Genomic DNA, 23,790 nt, shown 5'->3' on the forward strand with positions numbered 1-23,790 from the left:
AGTTAATTTAAGATTGTCAGCTATTCACTTATAGAATAAAAAAAAATGATGTGAATTCCATAGCTAGAAAATCTGTCATAGATCTTCAACAGAATTAATGAAATTAATAAGACATAGATATTTAAAGAAATAGGCAATGAAATATTATTTGAAACTAACAAAAATGTTGGAATCTTAATTTTGTGGATTTTTGAGATGACACAGGTATAGTTACATGTATATAAAATCATCTGAGCCAAAAAAAGTAAAGTGATGCTTGGGCAGTAAGTTATATCACACAAATGTTTGAAATGATAATTTTCTTTCAAAAATGTGGACATTGCTGTTGGAACACAAAATGATACACAGTTTGTGGTAGTAGGGAAATGAGACCTATTACTGAAATGCTATATTTAAGTTTCTGCTAGGTTATTCACATACACATCATATAGTGACATTCAGAAATCAGTTGGGCAACAAAAATATCAGTGCATTAGAATGTTATAAATTGGATCTAGGGATTCAAATTTCCTGAATTCCCATTGAAAGAATAACTATGAAAGGAAGGGGCAAATAATGAGAATGTTGAAAATACTGTTTCCAGCATTGACCTTTTATTCCAAAGGTAACAGCATCTCCCATAAAACCTAAAGAACTTTATTATAAAATGTGTTTTCCTGCCCATTCATACCTAAATTAAATAAACAAGTAGCTAGGCATTGTGTCTCATCCAAAGACCTTTCCTGCTTCTATAAAAGAAAAAAAATATAAAGGATAAGAATTGCATTAGAAACACACAAATTGATTAAAAACAGCAACATGCAAATTATTTTTGATTGCATAATTATATTTATAGTATTTTTTCCATAACTGCCCCAAACTGAAAGAATCAAATTTGTCTTTCATTAATTGAGTAAATAAACCACCTCAAAAAGAAAACTCAAAACAAAAAACCTTGATATATACAGGCAAGCAATTATTATTCAATGCCAGTATACAATGGGTCATCAAGACTTGAAAATACATGAAGGAAACTTATATGCATATTGTTAGTCAATGAAATAAAATTTGAAGGGCTCTGCCTCTGTAGGATAAAGGATATTTAGGAAATCTCTGAACTTTCTTCTGAAATTGGCTATATACAATAAATTTATCTTTTAAAAAAAGTTATGCCACAATAGATTAAGCAAATCAGTTTGTAAATAAAAAAGAGACACCTGAGTGATTTTTATAGAGAAACCAGAAGAAAATTGTTATCAAAATTGTTTCTGCATTCAAATAAAACTTAATTAGGAAAATAAACAATATTACGGAGAAGAGACTGCACTATAGGATTATATGAAAAAAGATAATTAAGATGATTAAGATTATGAAGACTTTCAGAATTTGGAAACACACTGCAAGAAGTTTAAACCATCCTGGAGGTGTGGTAACTTAAGGCAAAGAAGTGAGAGAAAAATGAGATAAAAGATATGGAAGTCAAAAAATTCACACATTACTAACCCATTAGCTACTAAATATGACAAAGTTTTCTGCTCTGAAAAGTCATAAAGACATTTTTCTTATCCAAAGTTTGGAAAAGAATATTTTGAAATGAACTGCATTATTAACAATTTGGATTTCATGGTTTTTGAAAGAAAATTGCTCCTTCATATTTAAGAAAGCCAGTTACAAAAAACAACATGTGAATTTTTTCCTGAAAAAATATTAAAATGTTTTTAAGAAGAAATGATAGCATTTTCTCTGTTTGACTGAATATGTTATTCTCACAAATTTAGAATATTCACTTATGTTATTAGCAATTATACATTCATAGTTAAAAAGTGATGTCTGAATGGTCAAAATTTTATGTCCAACCTCCATGTATCTATCAGAGAAAAAAATCCATTTACCTAACAGTTTCCACTAATGACTTTCTACTTATTTATTTTCTGTTTTAAGGAGTCACAAATGTTATAATTATTCTTTTCTTGCACGTCTCAGAAATCATGTAACCTGTCTTAGCTCTGTGTGTTGGTTCCCAATTCCCAGCTATCTTCCCTGGTCCAGGAACTTGGCTTTTGCCAGCAGCCTGGCTGCCTTTGCATCTATACAGTTCCCCTGGTTGAGTCATTCCTGCCCCAGAGCTCGGGTGAAATCCAGGGAAGATGCACAGCAGTAATGTATTTCCTTAATGCCAGACACTGTTGTGCTGATGTTTCAACTATGGGAATCTTTCACATCCATTAATGTCTTATTTCCCCTGCAAACTTGAAATCCTGTGTTATATCAGGAAGATAATTCTGTTCATTCCAGAGCAAATTAGCTCTAGCAACATAATCATTGGTTCTTCTCTTTGACTTCGTTTAATGTAATATTTTTCCAAGGAGTACATAGACATGTTCATGTGTATGGCTGCCTGTGTTGTGTGTGTGTGAATGTGTATGTGAATATGGTGAATATGTGTAAGTGTGTGCATGTTTGCATGTGTGTGTGTGTGTGTGTGTGTGTATGTGGGTGGTGAAAATATCTGTGTATAAATGGTGTGGGTGTTTGAGATTGAAGTATCATAAGGAAAATATTTTTATATCAGGTTTCACAAAAATCAACAATTCATGTAATTTATTATCACTTAATTTTGAACATAAGGAGCCATGCAATCTTATTAACATCCAATGATTAAACTATATATTACGTGTACACTCAAAAGTATTGAAGATTATCTAATTGCTAGTTATTTTAAAATTTAATAAAAGTATTAAGATTATCTAATTGCTAGTTATTTTAAAATTTTATGTCGGTTTATATTTTATGTATATATTTATTTTCCATTCTTTAACATAATGCCTAACTGCTCTAATATATCTGTCAAATAAATTTAAAATAAATTTGATCCATGTTATGTTCAATACATGCATAAAGACACAAGGGGTTTAAGAAATATGTATGGTTTCAAACGATAATTTTAGAAATCATATCCATTTTTTTATATTATCACATGCTTAAGCATCTACCATCAGTAACTTGCATTAAAGGAGTACTTTCTCCATCTAATGAATACTTGCATTGTATAATCAAATTATATAAATTTCAAATTGATGAAATGATCAGACTGGAAGGAGACAGAAGTATTGAATGGGTCCAGAGGAAACATTGGAAGTGAAAACTACCTGTGAGTGGCACAGTTTTACTAATACAGCAATAAACATTTTGTAGTTATAAATAAAGACAATGTTTAAATTAAAGATATTGTATTCCATCCATCTTACGTTTAATCGTGGTGCCATGAAATCATTACACCTATGTTCTTGTGCACGTTTATCATAGAATTCACAATGGCTTAGTGATGAAAATAAATACTACTTGTGAAAAAAAAAAGATTAAAAACAAAGTATTTGGGGTATACTTTGTTAATAGTACTTGGAAATCCAAGTTTTGGTTCCACTGTCAGACTTTCATATTTAGAGAATGAAACCAGGAAAATGGGCAGAACCAACCAAAGGCTGTCTATTTTCCCTCTGTCCTTCCAAAGTGAAATGGTAGAAAAGACAAGCTTTGCTCTCAGAAAAGAAATTTCTACCTCAGTTCATAGTTACCTGCAGAGAAAACCACCAAAATTGTACTCTCTTCTCATAAAAAGGTGGCCCCAGATTTTTGGAGGGAAGCAAACACCTATGGTTCTTTTACTAGGTTACTATTAAAACAGAACTTCTTCTCGTGTTGCTCATGGACAGGTAATGTGGCAACGTTTTTGAAGATTTGAATGTCTATAAACCACGGTTTATTTATCCATTCATCTATTGAAGGGCATCTAGGTTGCTTCCACAACTTAGCTATTTTGAATTGAGATGCTATGAACACTGATGTGTCTGCATCCCCTTAGTATGCTGATTTTAACTCCTTTGGGTATAGACTGAGGAGTGGAATAGCTGGATCAAATGGTGATTCCTTTCCAAGTTTTCCAAGGAATCTCCATACTGCTTTCCAGAGTGGTTGCGCCAATTTGCAGTCCCACCAGTAATGTATGAGTGAGTCCTTTCCCCCACATCCTTGCCAACATTTATTGTTGTCTGTATTCTTGATAACTGTCATTCTGACTTGCATGAGATGAAATCTTAGTTTTGATTTGCATTTCTCTAATTGCTAGAGATGTTGAACATTTTTTCATATATTTGTTGATCAAATGTATACCTTCTTCTGAGAAGTGTCGGTTAAGCTCATTAGCCCATTTGTTGATTGGATTGTTTGTTTATTTGGTATTAAGTTTTTTGAGTTCTGTATATACCCTGGAGATTAGTGTTCTATCTGACGTGTGTGTCGCAAATATTTGCTCCAAAAATGTAGGCTCTCTCTTCACCTCATTGGTTGTTTCTTTTGCTGAGAAAACTGATCCATAATTAGGTGGACATGGAAAAAATGGAGAAATCGATGGGGCAAAGGGGAGGCAGTGGTGGGGAGGGAGTATGGGGGCAGGAAGATGGTGGAATGAGATGAACATCATTACCCCTAGGTACATGTATGACTGCCCATATGGTGTGATGCTACATATTGTACAACCAGAGAAATGAAAAATAGTGCTGTAATTATGTAAATGAATCAAAATGCAATCTGCTGTCACATATATCTAATTAAAATTAATTAATTAATTAATTGTAGAAAAGATTTGAATGTCAAAGTCATAGGACTAGATACAATTTCTTATTGGCCAACCTGATTAACTTCTGTGGACAAAACATGTAAGTTCTTTGAAACCTACTACAACAACATATATGGTGATATATATATATATATATATATATATATATATATATATTTTTTTTTTTAAAGGTATATGTGTTGTGTCCAAATTCACACAGCTGGACTATCTTAAATCAAACTTGAGTGGAAAAGTTAATTTCCTAAAAATCACAAAGTGCCTGACTTATCACATGTACTCTGAACCATTTTGCAGTGAGATCAAAATCTAATCACAATGTCTATAATGAATGAGTAGATGGAAACCAGGAGTCAGTCTAAAAACCTGCATCTCACACTCATACAAATACACAGTGTATATGCAAACACACTACACTGTACATATGTGTACATATATATAAGGTGTATATTTGCACATGCATACACATAATATGCAGAATATACATACAATATAGTTCTTGCACTTTCTGTGAGTGAGGTTAATGAGGGTTTATATTCAATTTTGATGTTATGGACCCAGTTCAGTTTCTGGCTCATTTTTCAGTAACATTATCAGACTGTGAAGTAAAAATAGTAGGCTTACTTTGTTTACCACTCAGTTTTTCTTCTTCATCTCTTCCTGTCTGTGTATTATATGTTTAGTAAAAAAAAATATGTGTATTAGCAATGAGTTAACCAATGCTCCTCTATTAAATAGAAATCCATACTTTAAAATCAGTTGCTTTCAGACATGCAAGATTTGATGAAATCAATTTAAATAGTAACTTATTTACTATAAAATAATAACTGTTTTTTTTGAAAGACCATGAGGGCTTTTAGGTATATTAGATTTAATACAGCAATGGTGATGCATATGCAGATGCTATCCAAAGCCTATAGGGGTTTTGTGAATGGCTCATCTATTAAACAGACAAAACAGGATGTTGTGTTTCTGTGAGTGAGGGTGATAAAGGGACCATTTAAAATGATGATATAGTTTCTTGAATGAGACAGTCACTTAAGCAGCTTTTTTGAATCATTGGTCCAAGATCAAGATCTCTTCTAAATTCTTGCTCTACTAAATTTTTTCATGAGACTTTTTTTGTTGTTCTTATGTAGGTTTCAGGACCAAATCTACTATCAAGTTTTAGGAATGAAGAAAAAGAAAAAAAATAAATGCTAATTAGGAAGTAAAACTTTCCCAAAATTCTATGATAGACTGTGTTTCAGGTTCCAATGACAAACCACGTGCCAGACAGCTATCTAGCTCTAGGGGAGACTGGTGAATTGCCAACACAAATAATCTCTGGGTTCTAATAGTAGTAAAAAATTACTCAAAATTTTGATAAGCTGCTGGAAACATCTAAAGTAGTTTGCAAAATGTGAACCCTAAAAGAGGGCTTGCCTTCTTGGATAATAGTATTATAAAGTATTGATTTTGGCATTAAACATGAGTAATTTCTCTGGTTTTCATTATTTTCTCAATTTTCTATAATGTGTTACTTTTATTAAACTAAAAAAAAAATTGTTTTAGATATAGAACCTTTAAAGGAGAATTTGGATCTGGAAATATTTCTGAGGATCTATAATGTCTTACATGAGAAAGTGCCCCTCTTTTAGATATTATTCTAGATTAGAAATATTTTGTCAGTATATTTATTTAACCAATGATTAATTCCATGAATATTGACTATTAACTACATGCCAACCATTTTTCTACAGAGTGAAAAATCACTGATTGTCTGTCTTCTTTGAGATTATTATTTTAATTGAAGTCACTAAACAGGTAAATGCATAGTACATATAACAGATTATATACTAATAAGTTAATTGAGAGAAAATATCAATGTGAACTTGTGTGGAAATTTTATATAGGTTGACCAGAAAAGAATTCCCTGAAAAGTTAACTTTGAGTACAAATCCAAGCAAATATATTGATTATCCAAGAAAATATACAAAAGATGAAACTTCCAGGGCAAGGTACAAAGGGGACATTAAAGAAATTGAGCAGACCAATGATGGTGGTTAGAATAAAGGAGGTGGAAATTAGCAGGACCAGTCTGTGGAGAGGCAAGAGGCTTCCAAACAATGTGAAATATTCTGGGGCTTAGACAGAATTTGACTGAAGTTATTCAGTTTAAAACAAAAGGGGAAGAGGCACATTCAAAAGGAAGCACAGATAGGAGATATTATAATAATCAGAGAAGAGTGATTGATATATGAGTTGAACAAAGATCAGAGTTGAGGTACAAAAATCCTGACGTCCTCTTAAATTGGAAGTACTATGAAAGTGTATGCCCAACCCCCCCAAAAAAAAAAAAAACAAAAAACAAAAAAAGAAAAAAAAAATTAAAAAGCAGTGCTCTGCAACATTCCATTATAGAGAATTTGATGATATGATCAAGAGCCCAAAAGAAAAATTAAGAGAGGGCTTTTGAATATTTCACAGGAAATCTAGAAGAGTATGATGTAAAACCAAAGCAAAGTGAAAATGTAAATGTCTTAGGGTAAAAGGAGGGATAATGTTTTGTGAAAGCCTGGAAATATCAAGAGGAAGGTCACTGTTAATCTCCATGAGAGCAGCTTCAGTCACCTAGAAAAGATAATGGTGGAGGAGAAAGTTTGCCTTTAAAATAAAATTGGAATGACAGACATTAGATACAGTAAGTACAGACAGGAGAATCAGAAGTGAGAAAATAGGGAAGGGAAAGTAGAGACAAATGATATTTTGTCTCAGAGGGGTTTATTTTGTAAAAGAGTAAATTAAAAAAAAAAAAAGAAGAAGACATAATTAAGGCTCTTATACAAATAAAATATATGGAAGATTTTATTTAAGACAAAAATTAAGGTAGAAATCAATAAGATAGTATGGTTAGTTCAGAAAGAACACAAAGTATTACACATTTTTAGCCTCATAAGAAATTCAAAATGAATTTGAGAATGGTGACAACAGACCCAATTGGTAAACCACACAGAGGATTGATCAATTGCATTTCCTGGAAATAATTTGCATGTCTATGGACAGACTTGATTGGCACTGCTTTTCTTTTCTATAAATTAACCTCTGTGTCTACAGAATTGTAAATTATTCCCCACAAGGTTAGTGGGATATGAACAACTTCAATAGAAGAGCTACTCAAGACATTTCCCAAATTGCAAAGGCTCCAACCATTATTCCTGCAGTTTTTAGGCTGATATCAATGATCCTGCAGAGACAGGGAAACTGATAAGATGTCCCTATGAGGTGAAAGGGATGAGCTCCAGTGCACAAATCAACAGCTTAAAGATCGAAATTGCTATTATTGATTGGGCTTCCCACTTTTACTCCATCTGTTTTAATAATCCATCTTCAAAATGTTTATTCTAATAATAATAAGGTAGAAATGTTTGTTTTAATTTTGAAATTTTACCTTTAATAATAAGTTTAAAACTTCTTAAAAGAGGTAAAATGCTTATTGTATACAAGAGTCTTGTCTTCCCATTTAGGCTGTGATGCTTTTGTTTGCATTGTGTGCTGCTTGGGGCCCACCCAGGAGTCTCAGGACAGTAGGTTGTTTTTCTTTTTATATGCCTCATCGATCTTAGAAACTCTCAACAATTCCCATTTTATTTACTGTTCCTCCTGTATTCACTGATCATAAATTCTTTGATATTTATTAAAGGTCACGAATCTTATGAGATCTTTGACTTCCTTCACGATACTAAACAGTTTTTATCTGAGCCAGGTCTTATATTAGATGAATTTTCTCCAGGTGACAGTCAATTTTTTACAAGCAAATTATCTCACTTTTACCATGTGAAAAACAAAAGAAAACACTGCACCCTTTTAGTTCAAATGATATTTCCTGCTTGACACTCCAAGAGAAAATTTCTCATTTCACCTCTAATAGAAAATTAGTGAAAACATGAGAGTGCTCCTTGATTTTTTCATCACGCGAATGCTCCTATTTCTGCTCAGGAAAGCCATCATCTAATATTTTCATATCAAAGCCGGGCATGAGGCAACAAAATAGCATATGTGTATCTAGCAAGTTCTATGTTGTAGGCAATGTTTCAACCCTTCACATGCAAACCTCAGCAATATGTTAAGTGGTGTGCCATTATTACACCTCTGTGTTATATAAGAACATGTTGCCCACCATCTGCATGGTTACTAATCAGATCTGCACCCAGAACCTGTGCCCTCAACCAATACACTATATGGTGCTATATTAGCCAGAAATGTGCAATTGACTTACATATGAACAGAGAAGAGGAAGTGCCTTAGAACAAAACGAGAGGTTTTCTTGAGGGTCTTTGGAAACAGCTTTGGTCTTGGGAACATGAGAATCCCATGAATGCTGCTGGTTATTATCAGTGTAAGAGATGAGTGTTTTGGGAAATGTTTGTGTGCCCCAGATCTTTGGAAATATTCTTTGAGTAAAATAGAGTAAAATCACATATATATATATATTTTTTTTACTGTCAGTTAAATAAATTGAAATGCACTGTCAATAAACTCTAGATTTAATTCACTATTTACCTTAACAATGACAATGTGAAATATTGCAATTTTGCAAAATGTACTTGCTGAATGAATGCTTTCTTCAGCCAACCTTGGAGACATCTAAATATATTAAATAAAAACATTATAGATTCCAATTAAGTCTTGAGGGGTATTGTGTTGTTATTTGATATGCAATCTGAATTTTATTTTTTAAATTGGTGATGCTATAAGTGACCAGGAGCCAATGAGTCACTTCTAGTCAAAATATAGAGTGAAGAAACAAAAATCAAAATTGACAAATCTGTCAAATATATCATCAGGTCATTTTACCATCTTTGGACATTTGACCCCCTACCTGTAAAACAAATAGGAATGGAATTAATAGCCTTCAAAGTATTTTCAGACAAACAAATGGCATTTTTAAAATTTGTTTCTATTTACTATTAAAACAAATTGAAATCTAAAGGAATTATTTGACTTCAAAAATAAAAGTTAAATAGGTACATTCAGGGGTGTGGTGGCAAGAGTTTAACAACCATCTTTCCAGGTCAGAGGAAGCCTTGCTGTGTAGTGTGCACCAATTTCTATCAGGTGAACACCAGGTCCATAAGAAAGTGGAGCTGGAAAGAAATGGTACACTGAACAGAGCAAACACCCAGCTCACCACAGGAGCAGTTTAAACTGCTTCCCTCTTCCAGAGTCAAAGTTGCTTATTCGTTTCAAATATTCACACTAACTTTTAAAGCCAAAGTCTATGCACAATTAAAAGCTGTTTGTTTTTCTACTTGCTACTGTGTTGAAAATGGCAAAATAGGGTATGTATGCCCTGAAACTTCAAAGAATAGATTTATGTTTGTGAGCCAGGAATATAAAAACAATGAAAACAAAACAAACAAACAAACAAAAACAAAAAACCCCAACTTTTTCTGAGAGTTGTCTCTATTTGTGTTGCTAAAGCTGGCCTTGCTGAGCCTAGTTCTTGACTTTTTATATGTTCTTAAAATATTATAAATGGGTTATTATAATGTTTCAGCTGAATATTTCAAACCTTTCAAATCACTACTTTGAAAAAGTTATTGATTTAAATGATGGTATTGCTCTGCCTCCTAGTGGTCATTCTATTTTTACCACTTGAAAGTAAAAAAAAAACAAAAAGTTTTTCTTTGCTGCTCTTTTGTAGATGTATTTTGTGCTACCATTGGAGTATATGAAAACAAATTTTCTCAACTGCCATATAAGTTCACTAAGTATAAGGTAAAAAATAGGAGTCAACTTGGTAATATTTTTAGAAATTAAAACCAATATATATATATATTTGATTCCTATTTGGTCCAACTACAATAAACTTAAAAAATAAAGTTTCCTATTTTTTCATGTGAAACAAGAAAGAATAGTGGACTGAGACTTTGGCAATCTAGTTTTTATTCTAATATAATTATGTATGTTTCCCTAAAAAAACTATTCAACTGTTTAAATTTGTTTTCATCATTTGCAATATTTTGAAAAACGATTACCTTCAGACATAATTACATAGCTTAAAATTATATAGCTTAAATTACAGAGCTTAAAAGTTTGTCACTGCCTTATAAAGAGCAGTTTTGAAAAATGTGAAGTATAAAATGCAAAAAAAAAGCATATAATTGCTATATCTACATAAGTATGTATGTATCGTTTTGTGTATATAATTCTTGTTTCTGGCTTTCCTTTATTTCTGTATGTCTATAGCTATAATCTACCTATCTATCCATCCATCAATTATCTATTGCTTCTTTGTAAGTTTTATCTTTCAAATGTGGAGCATACAGAGGATTGTCTTACAACTGGTGTTAGGTACCACTATTACAGATTTCAGTTCTCTATTGACATTGGGTAAGAGGGAGCCTTTAATAACTGGACCACCTTCACACTGACACTACAAAATTCTCAAATTGAGGAATACTACACACATTCCATATTTTTAAATTTGAAATAAAATTTGTGTACAAATTTTGTACAGATTTTTAAGACTTCACTTCCATGAGTTGTGACAATTATAGGACAATGTAAATGTTTTACCCTCCTATCATGTACATATGACCTACAGTTGTTTTCTATCCTTATCATAAATTGGTATTTTTAAATTTCAAAAATATCTTTTTACATTTAAAATCCTAATGGGATATCATCACTCACATACCAATTGAGTAGTGATATCTTGGTAGGATTTTAATTTGAATTTCAATGATGGGCACTAATTTTGAGCATCTTTTCAGTGATCATTGGCCATCCATATAGTTGAGCTCTGTTAAAAATCATCCATTTTAAAGTGTTTTTCACATTACTCAGCTGTTTGTATTAATTCTTATTTCATTTAAACATCCCAGAACATGAAAATTTACCATTTTAAAGACTTTTAAGTGTACAAATTAGTGGCAATAAATGTATTCACATTGCTGTACAATCCTGACGACTATCTCCAGAACTCTTCCAACCTCAAAAATTGGAAATCTGTACCCATGAGAAAAATAACTCTTCAATTCTCTCCCCTCATTTATCAGTAAATGTATTCTAGTTTTTGTCTGTATAAATTTGACTTCTTAAAAAATTTTAATTAGTTTGTTTTAGTTTTACGTGACATAAAAGCTTATTTTGATGCAACTTATACATGTATGTAATATAATTTGCTCTAATTCACTCCCCATTACTTCTCTTTTTCTTCTCCTTCTTCCCATACAAATTTCCTTTCCTCTACTCATTTTTTCTTCTATTATTTTATACATCTTAAAATTTGTAGCTTGTTTTTGATTTTCATTTCTCTAATAGTTAGAGATGTTGAACATTTTTTCAAATACATGTTAGTCATTTGATTTCTCTTTTTTTTATTAATTGTTTTTTTTTTATTTGATGTTACATTTTCTTGAGTTTTTTATATATTCTGAAAATTAATGCCTCGAGGACCAGGCAGCAAAGACCTCCCATCTATGAGCTCTATCTTCAAGCACACCTTTCTTTCCTCTGCTGTGCAGATATTTTTAATCTGATTTTGTCCTACTTGTTAATTCTTGGTTTTATTTCTTACACTGAATTGATCTTGTTAATGAAATTGTTGCCTATGCCAATATGTTGGATTGTTGAGCCTACATGTTCTTCTAGCAGTTGCAAAGTTTCTGGTCTAATTTCTTAATCTCTGATCCACTTTGAGTTGGCTTTTGTGCACCATAAGTGATGGAAATCTAATTTTACTATATATACCCAGTTTCCCACAATCATTTGTTAAAAAGGCTACCTTTTCTCCAACACATGTTTCTGACACATTTGTAAAGTATCAAATGACTGTGTCGATGTGGGTTTGTCTCTCTGTCTTCTACTTGATTCCATTGGTCTTTATGTCTGCTTTGGTGTGAATAGTGTACTGTTTTTGTTACTGTAGCTTTATAGTGTGATTTGACGTCTGGTAGTGTGATGTTTCCAGTATCATTCTTCTTGATTAAGATTGCTTTGACTATTCTAAGTTGGTTTCTCTTCCAAATAAATTTTACAATTTTTTTTTCTTTCTTTGAAGAATGTCATTGGTATTTTGATAGGAAATGCATTAAATCCATATATTGCTTTCTATAATGTAACCATTTTTCTCAATTTTTATAATTTTTAGACATACATGACAGGAAAGTGTATCTTAACATATTATACATACATGGAATATAACTTATTCTCATTAGGATCTGATTCTTGTGGTTGAACATGATGTGGAGCTACACTGGTGGTATAGTCATATATGAACATAGGAAAGTTATGTCCAGAGTATCACCATTTTGACAGTATTAATTCTGCCTAACCAAGAACATGGGCAGTCTTTCCATCTTCTAAGGTCTTCTTCAATTTCCTCTATTTTTATATTTTATTTCTTCTATCTGTATTATATTTCTTAAATTTCTTTTTTTCTGATTTTTGTCTATATGAATTTTACTCTCCACACAATATTTACCCTCTGTGTCTTATTTCAGTTAGCTTGATATGTTCATGGTTCATCTATATTGACATATGGCATCTGTTGATGAACATTTGGGGTTTTTCCACCTTTGGCTATTGTAAATAATGCTGCTAAGAAAATTGGCTACAAATATCTCTTAGAGAATCTGTTTTTAATTAATTTGGCATTTATTGGAAGTGGAATTACTTCATCATATGGTAGTTTCTTATTTAGTTATTTGGGGATCCACCACACATATTTCCATTGAGGCTTCAATATTATACATCCCCATGAGAAATTACAGGTACTAATTTCTTCACATCCTTCTCCCAAATTTGTTATCTTCCATTTTTCTTTCCTTCCTTATATTTTTCTTTTCCTTGTTTTCTATTGTTTTTATGTCATTTCCAGAAAACCATTAATACATAATAAGTCATAAAGTTGTTTTTTCTTGGGGAGGGGTGGACTAGGGATTGAACTCAGGGGCAATCGAACACTGAGCCACCACCCCAGCCCTATTTTCTGTTTTATTTAGAGATAGCATCTCTCTGAGTTGCTTAGCACCTCATTTTTGCTAAGGCTGGCTTTGAACTCGTGATCCTCCTGCCTCAGGCTTCCAAGCCTCTGGGATTACAGGCTTGTGCCATGGGATATTTTTCTAAGTTGTAAATTTTATCCTTTTTTAATTCATTGATCAATTTTAAGTATTTTTATACATGTTGCAAGTCTAAAATATATTTGCAGAGTTTATTCAGCTTCCTAAACACTATCCATTAAAAAGACTATCCTGTTGCCATTAAATGAACGTGGTCCTTCCCTGTTATATATTGACTATATGTGTGTGTTTATTTATCAGGTATTTATTCACTTCCATTAGTCTATGTGTCATGTTTCTGTTTTTGTATGAACACCTCATTGTTTGGATTATTATAACTTTTTAGTAAGTTTGAAATGAGAAAGTGTCAAAAATACAAATTTGTTTTTGTTTTTCAAGATTGGTTGGCTGCATATCAGAGAAAACATTGAACCTTTGGTTTTCTGGGATTGGCTTATTTCATTTAGCATGATTGTCTCCAGATCCATGCATTTACTAGCAAATATCATAAAGCCATTTATGGCTGAGTAATATTCCGTCATTTATGCATACCACAATTTTTTTATCCAGTCATCTCCTTGTGCAAGATCTGTATCCAGATATACAGGAACACATGCTAGAGTCCAGGGGGAAAAATTTAAGAGTCACTAGCTCTAGATTGTTGTTCAACATCTGATTTTTTTTCTTTCGTAAGTTTAAAATATTCTAGGTATTGAAATCAAAATGTGTTACGTCTGCTAAACAGTTTTAAAGTAAGATCACAAAAAATTATATTCTTTATGAAAAATATCCCTCAATCTTTGGAAGAAATTACATTCAAACAAAATATCACATGCTTCTTTTTTTCATCTAATTGTTCCATGTGTGACTTCTGAGGCAGCAACTTAGTTATATTCTCTAGGGTCAAAATCCTTAAGGTCTTGTTGGAATATATATGTAAGGCACCCTTTGGAGCTAGGATCCAGCTTTTCATCTTCTTTTTCATTCTGTCATCATTGAGTTTATTTTGAAGAAATTAAGCAAAAAAAAAAAAATTCTTTTTTTTTCCCCTGAGGGAGTCTATTAATCTTTAGAAAGAAGTTTTAATGATTGCCTTTTCTATTTCTATGAAGAATGCCACTGGGATTTTGATTGAAATTGCATTAAATCTGTGTAGTGCTTTTGGAAGTATGGTCATTTTGATAATATTAATTCTGCCTATCCAAGAGCAAGGTGTATCTTTGCATCTTCTAAGATCTTCTTTAATTTCTTTCTTTAGGGTTCGGTAGATTTCACTGTATAGACTTTCACATATTTTGTTAAGTTGATTCCAAGTTTTTTTTTTTTTTTTGAGGCTATTGTAAATGGGGTAGTTTTCATCATTTCCCTCTCAGAGGATTTGTCACTGATATACAGAAATGCCTTTGATTTATGGGTGTTGATTTTATAACCTGCTACTTTGCTGAATTCGTTTACTAGTTCTAGAAGTTTTCTGGTGAAGCTTTTTGGGTCTTCTAGGTATAGAATAAGAGACCCAGTATAGCTAAAACAATCCTTAGCAGGAAAAGTGAAGCAGGTGACATCACTATACCAGACCTTAAAATATACTACAGAGCAATAGTAACAAAACCAGCATGGCATTGGCACCAAACAGACTGGTAGACCAATGGTACAAAATTACAACTACCTTATATTAGACAAAGGCGCCAAAAACATGCATTGGAGAAAAGATAACCTCTTAAAAGGTGCTGGGAAAACTGGAAATCCATATGCAATGAAACAAAATTCAACCCCTATCTTTCACCATGCACAAAATTCAACTCAAAATGGATCAAGGACTTAAGAATATGACCAGAGATCCTGCGCCTAATAGAAGAAAAAGTAGGCCCTAATCTCCATCATGTGGGATTAGGCCCTGACTTCCTTAATAAGACTCCGATAGCACAAGAATTAAAACCAAGAATCAATAAATGGAATGGACTCAAACTAAAAAGTTTCTTGTCAGCAAAAGAAACAATCTGTGAGGTGAATAGAAAGACTACATCTTGATAACAAATCTTTATGCCTAACACATCAGATAGAGCACTAATCTCTAGGGTATATAAAAAACTCAAAAAACTCAACAATAAAAAAAACCAAATAATCCAATCAACAAATGGGCCAAGGACATGAACAGACACATCTCAGAAGAGGATATTCAATCAAATAACAAATATATAAAAAAATGTTTATCATCTCTAGCAATTAGAAAAATGCGAATCAAAACTACCATCTCACTCCAGTCAGATTGGCAGCTATTATGAAGACAAACAACAATATTAGTGCAAATTGGTGCTGACAATATGGAAAGCAGTATGGAGATTCCTTGGAAAACTTGAAAAGGAACCACCATTTGACCCAGATATCTCTCTCCTAGGTCTATACCCAAAGGACTTAAAAGCACTACAGGGACACAGCCACATCAATGTTTATAGCAGCACAATTCACAATAGCTAAACTGTGGAACCAATCTAAATATCCTTCAGTAGATGAATAGATTAAAAAATGTGGAATATATACACAATGGAATATCTACTCAGCAATAAAAGAGAGTAAAATCATGGCATTTGCAGGTAAATCGATGCAGTTGGAGAAGATAATGCTAAATGAATTAGCCAATCCCCGCACCCCCCAAAAAAATGGTTAATTTTTTCTGTGACATAAGGTGACTGACTCTTATTTGGGTAGGGAGAGGGAACATGGGCGGTTTTGAAGAACTCTAGATATGGCAGAGGGGTGGGAGAGGGCAGGGGGTTAGCAATGATGAAGGAATGTGATGAACATCATTATTCAAAGTACATGTATGAAGACAAGAATTGGTGTGAACATATTTTATATACACACAGAGATATGAAAAAATGTTCTATATGTGTAATAAGAATTGTGATGCATTCTGCAGTCATGTAATTAAAAAATAAAACCAACAAAAAAGTTGTTTTAATAAATCATTCAGTCAAATTCTTCTGCATTGAGGTGGGTTTATTCAAATCTTCCTTTATTTTACTTTAGAAGAAACAGACTGGGTTCCTATAATCTTTGCAGGAGGCAAACTCAGGTGCAAATCTAGCTGCCATTTTAACCACACAGTTCTGCTGGTTACAAATATTTGTTTCCTTTTCATTCACTCTACTTACTCTAATTGACTGGCCTACATTGCCATGAAATATTTTATTTTTCTTTATCACAAACAACTTCTTTAATGCACAAAAATTTAGTTTTAATAAGTGCTACAAATTCTGGAATATATTGAATCTTTTGAAATTATATACATTATTCTTCAGATGAATCTCAGAGGAAATATTTTAGAGGACAAGGCTGATATATCATAATTGGTGGTTTAAAATTCTTAATACAGTGATGAGTACATGGCAAATACAAAATAATTAAGCTGTCTTAAAAGAAGAAAATAATTTTTAGTCTGCACCTTGAGCCTCACTCTGTCGAATATTGTGATGGTTTCTAGGTTATATGGCAGACTGTGAACCTTGGCCTGAATCCTCAAGCCCATAAGTACTGCTGCAGAATGTAGGAGGTAAGTCAAAGCTACTCATGTCGAACAAATTTGAGGATACGAGTCAGCTGAATATATAAATATCAGGATATATTTTTCTTTGATGGAAATGATTTTGCTTTCAACCTTGGGCCACTCAGAGTATGTGAAAACAAATTTAAAGAAAGAATACAGATTTTGAAAAAAACATTTGAAAAGTTTAAGAGTGTGTTTAGTTATGGAATTTAGACTCATTGAGCTTTGTGCTAGATTAAAAACAGATTCAGGAAATAATTAATGGAATAGGAAATCAGATTATGGATATTGGATCAAAGGAAATCTAAAAGAGCAGTTGATGAAGGAAATCTGTGAGGATATGCAACAGTATGTTCTTATTAAGAAACATAAGCTGTGTGTGTTGTCTTGAATAAGAAGACGGTAGTTCTGCAGAAAACTAAAGCACAGAAAACTAAAGCTCATACGGCATGCAACTTAAAGTATTCCATGTGAAATACTCTTCCCTTCATGGTTATTTATATCTTAGGTTTCAGAAAGGAGTTATATAATATAGTTCTGAGAATAATTGGATTAAATTCTAGAAAACTATATTGAAGCAATTTGAAGAATCACAATACATATAAAAATAATATAATAATCCTTTTATCTCTGTAACTGTTCTTGCTTCATATTAATTTAGCATGCTTAGATCCCATGGTCTTTTACCATAATTACTTATTTTGTAGAACTCAAGATGTATCTCAGAATGCTGTGTGTTTACTCTGTAGTCATAATTTAATGGGCAATTTTAACTTCATTAGTAATATTACAAGGTTTTACACAAATACATGTATAGTATGTACTACAGTGTAGAGTTTATTCACTTACACATCCATTTATTCAATAAATGCTATGGAGTATCTACTAAGTCCTAGTGTTCCACTTTGTTATTGTGGATTTCATTTTACTGTGAAACAGACAATAACACAATGGTAAACAGTAAGAAAGTAATGATAGGGACAGTTTGAGTTCTTTTCATATTCATATCCATTTAATGTCTTTCTTTTGCCTAATCACTGTAGCTAGAGTTGCTAGGAATGCATTGAATAGAAGTGGTGAAAGAGGGAATCCCTATCTTATTCCAGTTTTTAAGGTAAAACTTTCAAGTTTTTTTTTTTTTTTTTTTTCCATTTTGAATGATGTTGGCCTCCAGTCTAATATGTATAGCTTTTACAATGTTCAGGTATGTTCCTACTATCCCTAGTTTTTCTAGTGTTTTGAATGTGAATATATACTGTATTTTGTCAAATGCTTTTTCTGCATCTATTCAGATAATCATGTGATTCTTCTTTTTAAGTCTCTTGATGTGATATGATACATTTATTGATTTCTGTATGTTGAATCACCCTTGCATCCCTGTAATGGCCCCAACTTGATCATGGTGCACTATCTTTTTAATATGTTTTTGTATGCAGTTAGCCAATATTTTATTAAGAATGTTGCATCTATGTTCATAAGGGATATAGGTTTGAAATTTTCTTTCTTTGATGTGTCTTTGATTTTGGTATCAGGGTGATACTAGCTTCATAGAATGAATTTGGAAGGATACACTTCTTTTCTATTTAATGGAATTATTTGAGGAATAACTTCTTCTTTAAAGGTATGGTGGAACTCGGCTGAAAATTCATCTGGTCCTGGGCTTTTCTTGATTGGTAGGCTTTTGATGTCTTCTTCAGTTTTGTTGCTTGAAATTGTTTTGTTTAAATTTTTATGTTCTCCTGATTCAATTTGAGTAAGTAATTTGTCTCTAGAAATTTGTTGATGTCTTCAAGATTTTCTATTTTATTGAACTATGAATTTTCTAAATAGTTTCTGATTATCATCTGTATTTCACTTGTGTTTGCGGTGATATTTCCTTTTTCATCATGGATTTTAGTAATTTGAGTTTTCTCTTGGTTAGCTTGGCTATGGGTTTATGAATTTTGTTTATTTTCTCAGAGAACAAACTTTTATTGATTTTTTGAATTGTTTTATTATTTTATTGTTTTAATTTTATTGATGTCACCTCTGATTTTAATTTTTTCCATCTTCTACTGCTTTTGGAGTTGATTTGTTATTTTTTTTTGTAGGGCTTTGAGGTATAATATTAGGTTATTTATTTGGTGCCTTTCTATTGTTTTAAAGAATGATCTCTGTACAATGAACTTTCCTCTTAGAACTGCTTTCATAGTGTCCCAGAGATTTGATATGTTTTGCTACTTTTCTCATTTACCTGTAACTATTTTTTTTTTCATTTCCTTCATGATATCTTCTGCTATCCATCAGTTATTCATTCCCATGGTACTGGGATTGAACCCAGGGGCACTCAACCACTGAGCCCTATCCCCATCCCTTTTTTATATTTTATTTATAGACAAGGTTTCCCTAAGTTGTTCAGGGCCTCACTAAGTTGCTGAGGCTGGCTATATACTCGTGATCCTCCTGCCTCAACCTCCTAAGCTGCTAGGATTACAGTATGTACCACCACACTTGGCTATCCATTGGTCATTCAGTGGTGCATTATTTAGTGCCCAGATGTTAAAGTAGTTTCTATTTTGTATTGTATAATTGATTTCTAATTTCACCCCACTATGAACTACTGGGATGTAAAATATTATCTCTATTTTTCTGTATGTGCTAAAAAATTGCAGTGTGGCATAAGATATGGTTTATTTTAGAAAAGGACCCATGTGTGGCTGAGGAGAAAATGTTTGGTAATTGATGGATGAAATATTCTAAAAATGTCTGTTAAGTCTAAATTATTATTTATATTTTTTTAGCTCTATAATTTCCTTATTTAGTTTTGTTTGGAGGATCTATCCCGTGGTGAGAGAGGTGTGTTAAAGTTACCGGGTATTATTGTATTGTAGCCAATTTTTTAAAATTAAGAAGGGTTTGTTTGATGTATGTAGATTACCCATTGTTTGTGGCATAAATATTTATTATTGTTTTATCTTGTTGGTATAAAATTCCCTTAACTAGTATGAAATGACCCTTCTGATTAAATTTGGCTTGAAATCCACTTTAGAACACCTTCTTGTTTATGAGATCCATGTGAAGGATGTGTTTTTTCCCATCCTTTTACCTCAAATCTGTGAAGGTCTTTGACTATGTGCTGACTCTTGTAGACAGCATACTTTACTGGGTCCTATTTTTTCAATCTCATCTGCCTGTCTGTGTCTTTTGAGTGATGAGTTCAGGCCATTTACATTCAATGTTATGATGAAGGTATGATTTTTGTTCCCTGTCATTTTGAGTTGTTTCTCTCTCTCTCTCTCTTTTTTTTTAATTTGAATGAGTTTTTCCTTTGATGGACACTTTTTCCAGTGTATATCCTCTCATTTCTGGCCTTCATTTCTTCTTCATGAAATATTTTCTTTAGTATGTTTTGTCATACAGTCTTCTTAATTGTGAATTCTTTTAACTTTTGTTTATCATGGAAGGTTTTATTTCATCATCAGTTCTGAGCTTAATTTTGCTGGGTATGATATTTTTGATTGGCATCCTTTTTCTTTCAGAGCTTAGAATGTATTATTCCAAGATCTTACAGCATCCATTTGAATTCATTTAAATTTTCTTCTTACTGTAGACATTCAAAATTTTCTTACATTTTCACTATCATAAAAATAGATTGTGATGTGAAATATATATGCATATTTTTTATTATATGTTTATATAGAGTACATTTGTATGAATAAGAAGTAAAGGACCACTGAACATGATCAGTTTTGAAGCCCTGATTTTACAGAATTAAGTTTCAGAACATTTTGTATCAACCCACATTCATCAGTATAGAATGCTATAACTGTCTTCAATGTTTGCCAATTTGCCTGTTAAAAACACTTCATTGTCTTTAAATTGCATTTGTCTTGTGAATTATGAAATGGAAGATTACCCTTTCTGTAATGGTAAATGAATATTTGAATTTGTTAAGAAACAATTTCTATAACAACTGTTGCCCCATTGTTATAAGCATTTTCAATGTGTTCCATATTTTTCTGTGGCAAAATGCATCATTTTTTTTCCTGTGACTTATACCATTGTTTTCACTTAAATGCTGTTTCTAATCAGATATTAGATATATGTTGATCTCTTTCTTTTTCTGTTCTGTACAGATCTTTGGTTTACCTGAAATTTTACTATAGGCTATTTTTTTCCACTTTTTGGTGGCAGCATTGAGAAAAATCTGGTTGTGAAAAATGCCTATGTAGTTATTGAAAACCTTTTATGAACTATGCATTATAATCTTCTAAATACTCTTATAATCTTCCAAATGAAAGGTAAGGTTCTTTTGTAATTTAACCCTATTTTCTTTTTATTGAGTTTATGTATGTTCATACCTTTAGTTTATATTCTAAAAATACCAAAAAACTTTTAAATTCATCAAATCTTCTTTTTGCTTGGTGTACTTATTTCTATAGTGAACATTATGTGTGTGTGTGTGAGTGTGTGTGTGTGAATATAGTTGGTGGTTTTCATTTTTTGGTTATTTAATTTATGTTCTCTCAAATTTGTAACAAATATTTCCAGAATAATAATAATGCTGTGTGTTTTCAAATTTGCATTCTTCTATCAATAATCATACTTGTCATATGTTACCAAGTATTTTTAAAAAGTCTCTTTCCTTCTTCTTCTTTTTTTATTTTTATTTTTTAAATTTTATTTATTTATTTACTATCTAAATGATACTTGTCTTATTTGGTGCAAAGGAAACTATCTCCTTTAGTGGGTGCATGACTCAGCTCTATGCAGAATATTTCTTTGGGGGAGTTGAGATCATCCTGCTCACAGTGATGCCCTGAGACCACTTTGTGGACATCTGCAAGCCCCTGCACTATATGATCACAATGAACAGGTATGTTTGTTGCCTCCTGGTGTCTGTGGCCTGGCTGGAGGATTTTTACATGGTCTGATTTAAGCTCTTTTCATGGTCTTTTTGCCCTTCTGTGGCCCAAATGTTATTGATCATTTCAACTGTGACCCTTTTCCCCTCCTGAAACTCTCCTGCAAAGACTCTCATATCTTTGGCTCTTGGTTGCTGCCAACAGTGGGCTGATGTGCATCCTCATTTTTGCTCTTCCTATCATCTCCCACATTCTCATCCTTTGTTCCCTAAAGACTTGCAGCCAGGAAGAACGGAGGAAAGCTCTCTCCACCTGTGCCTCCCACATTGCTGTAGTCATCCTCTTCTTTGTATCCTATTTGTGTGCTTTCAGCTCATGGTCACCTTTCCCATTGACAAAGTGGAGGCTGTGTTTTATACTATGGTGAAACTCTGGGTGGTTCCATTTACCTTTAATCTATACCCTCAGAAACACAGAGGTGAAAAATTCCATGATGATGCTCTGAGGCCAAAGAATCATCTTGGAGAATGATTCAAATGAATAGGGAATATAAAAACAAAATCTACTCACATTTAACATGAAAGATGAGTATTTGATTAAATGATTACTAAGGTGTTTCCTATTAGAAACACTCTGAAATTTACAAATTAGTCACCAAAGGAAAGCACATTGCTAACTAGCATAAAAAATGTTTTCACATAAATTCTATTAATTTATGTACCTAATATGACAATTTTGAGCAAAATTTGGGTACTCTATATAAACCAATAGGCCAAGTAATTACAATATTTTAAAAAATGGACCTAACTTTAAAAATTGTGTTGAAAAAAGTATAATTTTGATTATAACTACTGAAATTCAGGTTATCACTATGAAAGATGGAGGATAAACAGAAATGAATTGGTTTTGAGGAATATGAGTCACTGAGGCAGGATTAACCCAGGAATTAAGACTGCTGTGCTGCACAATTCCAGGTGGTTTCATTTACCTTAAAATGTTGATCTTTCCAGAATAAACTATTGTCTCTGTTGAAATTCATGGGGGGGTATAAAATTCTTCCAATTATTATCATAAAGAAATTTGGGACATCATTTCTCAAATAGAAGATATTTCATGAGGTGCTTTCCTACACACCATGTCACCTCTTAAAAACTTCTTTGGGTTGTACTTGTACCTTGGCTAAGAAGGACAAAAGCAGGTGACACACAAGAAAATGATGATATCTGAGTAATCAAGGAAGTACACTCAGCACATTCAAATTTGAGTAGAGAATTACAGACAAACAGTATGAAAGTAATTTCAGTTGTCCACAAAATATAATTTTAAGAAAAGGAGCTCAGATTTATAAAGAAAGAAGAAAAATATTGAGGTCTAGTCCAGGACACAAGTCTTGCAAATCTTCTCAACACCACTTCTATTGTTATAAAAAATAAAGCCTAAAGAATCCTTGGCCATCCTACATCTTTATTAAATATATATTATTCCCACCCTCTCTCTCTGTCTGTCTCTCTCTGTCTCTCTGTCTCTCTGTCTCTGTCTCTCTCTCTCTCTCTATATATATATATATATATGTATAGATAGATAGATAGATATAGATAATATATACATATATAGATATATAGATATAGATAATATATATATATATTCCATCTATATCCCATAAGTTTTCCTTGAATCTCAGAAGATTATGCTTGCTACTTAACAGGAAAGTAGAAAACAGAACAACATCATTCTTTTAAT

At 32.3% G+C, this 23,790-nt stretch overlaps 1 pseudogene; it reads left to right on the forward strand.

Annotated features, from left to right (window-relative positions):
* The first annotated feature begins 21,888 nt into the window (after positions 1-21,888).
* Positions 21,889-22,477, forward strand: LOC114093560 (olfactory receptor 4C5-like; annotated as a pseudogene).
* The last annotated feature ends 1,313 nt before the right edge of the window (positions 22,478-23,790 follow it).

The sequence above is a fragment of the Marmota flaviventris genome, chromosome 9 (assembly GCF_047511675.1).
Source record: "Marmota flaviventris isolate mMarFla1 chromosome 9, mMarFla1.hap1, whole genome shotgun sequence".
Classification (NCBI taxonomy): Eukaryota; Metazoa; Chordata; class Mammalia; order Rodentia; family Sciuridae; genus Marmota; species Marmota flaviventris.